Source organism: Pan troglodytes, chromosome 22 (genome assembly GCF_028858775.2).
Source record: "Pan troglodytes isolate AG18354 chromosome 22, NHGRI_mPanTro3-v2.0_pri, whole genome shotgun sequence".
Taxonomy (NCBI): Eukaryota; Metazoa; Chordata; class Mammalia; order Primates; family Hominidae; genus Pan; species Pan troglodytes.
In genome coordinates, this window is record NC_072420.2 from 44,052,463 (window position 1) to 44,052,799 (window position 337).

Below are 337 nucleotides of genomic sequence, written 5' to 3' on the forward strand. Positions count from 1 at the left end.
GCCCCAGGTGAGGGCAGGTGGCCATGCCAGTGAGTGCACTGCGTTCTCAGTTAATTCATCCTAAATATTTCTAAGTTTCTTGATTATTGCAGTTGCATCCCCAAGATAATGCCCCCCTCACCAAGTAGAAGGCACATGTGCTCTGATGGCCCCTCCCACACTGGGGTCAGGGCACAGCAACGTAGCGAGGCGGCGTGGGGGCTCAGAGGACCTCGGACCAGGCTCGGCACATGGGGCTTCTCCAGCCAGCCAGGGGGAAGCACCCTGCAGACTGCTAACTTTTGTAAAATAGAGTTAAAAAGATCAGCTAGAAAAATAAAACAAAAAAGGAAAGATA